Source organism: Bidens hawaiensis, unplaced genomic scaffold (genome assembly GCF_021521415.1).
Source record: "Bidens hawaiensis isolate Kalapana, Puna unplaced genomic scaffold, B.hawaiensis_p1.1 tig00001143_1, whole genome shotgun sequence".
NCBI lineage: Eukaryota > Viridiplantae > Streptophyta > Magnoliopsida > Asterales > Asteraceae > Bidens > Bidens hawaiensis.
In genome coordinates, this window is record NW_027491065.1 from 3,981,119 (window position 1) to 3,987,432 (window position 6,314).

Here is a 6,314-nt window from a genome sequence, read left to right on the forward strand (position 1 = left end):
GTAAGATATGAAGGTAAGTTAATACAAAAGAAAGAATGAAAGTATGAAAGAATGAAAGTATGAAAGTATGAAAGTAAGAAAGTATGAATGAAAGAATATAAGTTTATGTGTATTGTATAGTGTATGATTAACTGGAACTCACTCAGCGTAGCTGACTTTTAGTATGCACGCAGGTGAGTAGGATGAGGCAGCTCGCTTGAGGAGACACGTGGCACTGAATAAGAGTCTGGCATCTGAAGACTTATGATGTTTTAATTTTAATGCTTTAATGTTGAAAGACAAAGGATGTTTTGAGACAAGTTATGAATTATGTAATGTTTTATGAAAGTTTTATATTCCGCGTAAATGTTTTAATTAACTCTGATATTTAGAACTGTGTTTATGAGTAAATCCAACACGAAAGTAGGGCTACCGGTAACGGGGCCTTACAAGAAATGCAACCGAAGACACTTGGAAGGTGTAGGTTCAATCAGTCACTTACCTGCACAATTGTAAACAAGTGGGTCATGCAATAACCGATTGCTGGAAAAATAAGATTGCTTGTTATGGTTGTGGTGAAATGGGACACTTTCAAAATGATTGTCCGAAGAAGAAAACTGGAGGAGAAGGTGTAAGTGGTAGTGGCACCAAGAATGAAGGTAGGAAAGGAAATGCACGTGTTTTTGTGCTCAACACCGAGAAGGCAGCTGAGATGCCGGAAGTCATAACTGGTACATTTCTCGTTAATAATGTTTATGCTAGAGTTTTGTTTCACTCGGGTGCAAACAAAAGTTTTATAGATAAGAAATTTTGTAGTCTATTAAACGAACCATTAGTTAAGTTAGACAAATCCCTTGTAGTTGAAACGGCCGACGGTAATCAAGTTAGAATATCTGAAGTATTGAATAAGGGTAAAATTCTATTAGTAGGACATATCATACCTGTCCAGCTATTACCCATGACATTGGCAGGTTTTGATATTGTCTTCGGTATGGACTGGTTATATGATAATCAAGCCCGTATCTTATGTGATAAGAAAGCAATTGAAATTCGTGCAAACGGGAAGTCAATTCAAATAGCCGGAGACAAAGATGGAGGTCATGTAGCTTGATCTCGATGATTGAAGCTAATAAATGTCTACGAAAAGGATGTCTAGCATTCATGGTGTATGTGACATAAGAACCTAAAGAAAAGAAATTAGAAGATGTACCAATTGTCTCAGAATTTCCTGACGTTTTCCCAGAGGAATTACCAGGAATACCACCGGAGCGTGATGTTGTATTTAGAATAGACTTAGTACCTGGAACCGCTCCAATAGCCAAATCCCCGTATAGACTAGCTTCAATGGAGATGAAAGAATTAAAGAAACAGTTAGATGAACTGTTAGAGAAAGGATTTATAAGACCGAGCTCTTCACCTTGGGGAGCTCCAATTTTATTTGTGAAAAAGAAAGACGGTTCAATGAGAATGTGCATCGATTATCGCGAGCTGAACAAAGTAACAATCAAGAACAAATACCCGCTCCCAAGAATCGATGATTTGTTTGATCAACTACAAGGAGCAAGTTGTTTTTCAAAGATCGATTTACGTTCAGGTTATCATCAATTAAAAGTTCAAAGACTGCATTTAGAACCAGATATGGACATTTTGAATTCACGGTTATGACATTTGGACTTACAAATGCTCCCGCAGCATTCATGGATATGATGAACAGAATTTGTAAACCATATTTAGATAAATTTGTGATCGTATTTATCAAAGATATACTTATTTATTCTAAATCGGAAGAGGATCATAAGGTTCATCTCAGGATTTTGCTTGAACTACATCGAAATGAGAAATTGTATGCTAAGTTTTCTAAGTGTGAATTTTGGCTACATGAGGTACAATTTCTTTGTCATGTTATCAATGCCAATGGAATCCAAGTAGATCTCGCCAAGATTGAAGCGATAGCTGAATGGGAAATTCCGAAATCGCCAACCGAAGTTCGAAGTTTTCTAGGTTTGGCTGGATACTATAGAAGATTTATCGAAAATTTCTCCCGTATAGCAGTTCCCTTAACTTTTTAACTCGAAAGAATGTTAAGTATGAATGGGGAACCAAGCAACAAGAAGCATTTGACTTACTCAAACAAAAGCTCACTAATGCACCTATACTGGCCTTGCCAGAAGGTACCGAAGACTTTGTTTCATATAGTGACGCATCTCATTCAGGTATGGGTTGTGTACTAATGCAACGAAACAAAGTAATAGCTTATGCTTCTCGTCAACTAAAAGTACACGAAAAGAATTATACAACTCACGATTTGGAGTTGGGTGCCATAATTTTTGCCTTGAAATTATGGAGACACTATTTCTATGGAGTTAAGTTTATTGTGAACACTGATCATAAAAGTTTAAAATACATCTTTGATCAAAAGGAACTTAACATGCGTCAAAGAAGATGGATGGAAACCTAAAATGACTATGATTGTGAAATCATCTATCATGAAGGAAAGGCAAATGTAGTAGCTGATGCATTGAGTCAGAAAGAACACGAAAAACCCAAGAGAGTTAGAGCCTTAAGACTGGAACTACAAATAGATTTAATTGAACAAATCAAGAAGGCTCAAAAGAATGCAATTGAAGAAAACCAAATTTCCGAAGAAAAACGTAATGGTACAATCGACTCTTTAGTCAAAGGAGATGATGAAGTACTCAGACTTGGTACTAGAATCTGGGTACCACAAATTGAGGATTTACGTGAAAGGATTATGAATGTAGCTCATCGATCGAAGTATATGATACATCCCGGTAGTGATAAAATGTATCAAAATCTTAAGCCTAACTACTGGTGGAATGGGATGAAGAAGGATATTGCTCTGTATGTAGCCAAATGTTTAACATGCTTGCAAGTTAAGGCTGAGCATCAGAAACCTTCAGGGTTGCTACAACAACCTGAATTACCTGTATGGAAATGGGAGATTATAACATGATTTTATTACGAAACTCCCTAAGACTACCCGAAAACATAACGCTATTTGGGTCATTATTGATAGGTTAACTAAGTCTGCTCATTTCATACCTATCAATGAATCTTACTCTATGGATAGATTGGCACGAATATACGTGGACAACATAGTGTCATTACATGGTGTGCCATTATCTATCATATCCGATCGAGACAGTAGATTTACTTCTCATTTCTGGAAAAGTTTTCAACAAGCGTTAGGAACTCAACTAAATCTTAGCACTGCTTATCATCATCAAACTGATGGGCAGAGTGAAAGAACAATTCAAACGCTTGAAGATATGCTCCGAGCTTGTGTGATTGATCTAGGAGGAAGTTGGGATGATCACCTTCCTTTGATGGAATTCTCGTATAATAATAGTTACCACACAAGTATTCAGGCCGCACCTTTTGAAGCATTGTATGGAGGGAAATGTAGAAAGCCAGTGTGTTGGTCTGAAACTGGAGCTAGTCAAATATCTGGACCTGAGATAGTCCAAGAAACAATGGATAAGATATTGGAAATCCGTGAACGACTTAAAACGGCAAGAGACCGACAAAAGAATTATGCTGATGTTCGCCGTAAGCCGTTAGAATTTCATGTAGGTGTAAAGTTTTGTTAAAAGTTTCACTATGGAAAGGTGTTGAATGATTCGGCAAGAAAGGAAAACTAATTCCGCGTTTTGTTGGACCATTTGAAGTGTTAGAACAAATCAGTAATGTTGCTTATCGCTTACGACTGCCAGAAGAGATGAAAGGAATACATGATGTATTTCATGTTTCTAACTTACGAAAGTGTCTAGCTGAAGAAACTTTAGCTATGTCTTTAAAGGATGTTGAAATCAGTGAAAATCTAAAATTTGTAGAACAACCTCTACAAGTTGAAGATTTCCAAGTAAAGAGACTTAAACGACGAAAGCTAAAGTTAGTCAAAAATAAGGTGGAACTCTCGAAGAGGACAAGAGTTTACTTGGGAGTTAGAATCGGAAATGAGAAAGAAGTATCCACATCTGTTCTAGCGAATCTCGAGGACGAGATTCATTCCAAGTGGGAATGATGTAACACCCACAAAGTTTAGGTCCAAATTTGACAAGTTTATAAAGATAAAGGACCCAAAATATTTATGAGATAAGTAAGGGGAAGAAATGAGAGAAAGAAAGAAAGCTTATTATGTTAAGCGAATAAGTAAGGAAACTCCATCCCACATGGAAAGTGGAAAAGGAATGGAAGCACTTTATAAGGAAGGATTTTTCCATGGTAATGTTCTTATGGGGCCAACCACTTTCACTAGTCCTAGCGAAGGGTGCGAAGCACCCGACGCGCACGGACACGGACTCGGACTCGGACTCGGACACGGACACGGACTCGGGTGATGGGCGTAATGTGGCGTTTTGATGGCACACTTGGCACTTCGCACGCTCGCATCGCCGCATAATGGCCGCTTTAGTATTTTTGAACTGTGTAAGATAGATCAAGAAGTGACAAGATACTAAAGTTCAAGGACTAAAAATAAAAATTCTGACCCATCGTGCTACGCGATGGGTATACAGATTAGATCATCGCGCTACGCGATGCAGTTTCCCATAAGTTTAGAAAAAGGGTGTCGTGCTACGCGATGGTCCAGAAGGAAGGGGGTATCGCGTTACGCGATGACCCGGTTAAGTAACCGGATCAACAACGTGTCAACACGTGGCAAGATCTTGTGAATTTCGGCTTCGCGCTACGCGAAGGCCCAAGAAAAAGGGCGTCACGCTACGCGACGGTCCCCAAAACTTTGCCTATAAAAGGGGGCTTCGGGTTTGAAGCACTCTCATCCCAATTTCACACTCACTTTCACACACATAACCTTGGGGAACGTGCCCGAACATTGTGAGGTTCCGTGGTCTCGATTTCTCGTAATTCGTGCATGAATTGAAGTTCTGACTCTCGATCGAGTGATTAAGTGAGTTCGAAACAAGGTTCTGACAGTTTAAGTAGAAGTACTACTGATACAAGGCTTAAGCAAATAAAAATACCCGCGTAAGGTAGGGATTCTGCTTAAGTTATTATTTTATTATTATTTAATGGCTTAGACCCTAGTCAAGGGTATAGTCTATACCTTGATCAAGTAAGTAAGTGAAATATAAGCGTTTATAAGATAAGATTTTGATGAAATATTGCTCTTTATTTTTATAAAGATATTACTTATGAAAGAAGAAACTTGATATATACGTTTATTCATGATGAAGAAACGTAGCATATAAATGTTTTATAAAATGTAATAAATATCAAGATAAAGGTTATGCAAATAGACTTAATGTCTATAGCTAAATTGTAGATCTAGTTATTTATAGAATATTATTCTTGTACTATAGGTTCGAGATAAAGATCAGACATCTGTTGGAGAGAAATCTTAAAATTAATAAAAGGTGAATACTTCCAAACCTTTTTATAGTGTGAAATGTTTTATGACGTGAATACGTCTATGTACTGTATATTTTGAAAAGATATTTACTCTTTAAAACTATGGACTTTTATCCATATGTAAAAGAGTTATGGAAATATTTGCATGATGGTTGGTTCAAATCCTCTAAAACGTTTTGATACAAGGTAGTACTAAACACTCAGACTAAAATACACATGTGTCTGGATCCTTACATATATGTACTATAATGGGCACACTACATGCATATTGACCGTGAGGCAAGTGACTGTCTCTAGGGAGAGTGAAGTCCGATTTTGTGGTTTATGCGTATGTTTAGTTCCGATGAGATGGAATTGAGACCCACTAAGTCGCTGAACACTATTGGTGTTGTGTCATTACGAATTGAGAAAATGTTTTATTGAGTCAGCGTATTCACTAGCATATAGCTGATGTATTTTGAAACTGTTTTCAGGTAACCAGGAGTAAGGAATAGTGAAGGATATGCAAGTGGAGATAGAACAACACTAGGCATAGTTTACAGCTGGTGACTCAGATAATTTTGTATTGAGGCATATATATATATTAAACTTGTTTTTAAACAAGTAATTTTGTAAAACAAACAAGGGTATTTAATTCCCTATGTTATGAAAGTAAATAATTTAAAATAACATTTTCCGCTGCAAACTTTGACAAATTGACAAAAGTGGTACCAACTGTGAGTCATACGCCTAGGCCCGAAGGTGGGGTTTGACAGCGCCTCAGTCGATAATGTGTATCGACATGAGCGGGGAGGTCACCCCAGTAGTACTATTCACATATTTCCAGGCTAAACCATAGTTAATGGTTACAGTTGTGACTGATCTTTCGATCCTAAGTGACTAATCTTTCGATCCCAAGGGCTACCAACTCATGTTCACATAATGATCAACATCTTATGTTTCAA